Consider the following 274-nt stretch of genomic DNA (forward strand, 5'->3'; position numbering starts at 1 on the left):
AACTCCAGTTTTTGATCCTTTTCTGGCGCTGAACGCCAGAATTGGGCAGAGAACTGGCGTTGAACGCCAGTTTACGTCATCTATCCTTGTGCAAAGTATGGACTATTATATATTGCTGGAAAGCCCTGGATGTCTACTTTCCAACGCAATTGGAAGCATGCCATTTCGAGTTCTGTAGCTCCAGAAAATCAACTTTGAGTGCAGGGAGGTCAGAATCCAACAGCATTAGCAGTCCTTTTTCAGCCTGAATCAGATTTTTGCTCAGCTCCTTCAA

The sequence above is a fragment of the Arachis ipaensis genome, chromosome B06 (genome assembly GCF_000816755.2).
Source record: "Arachis ipaensis cultivar K30076 chromosome B06, Araip1.1, whole genome shotgun sequence".
In the NCBI taxonomy this organism is placed as follows: domain Eukaryota; kingdom Viridiplantae; phylum Streptophyta; class Magnoliopsida; order Fabales; family Fabaceae; genus Arachis; species Arachis ipaensis.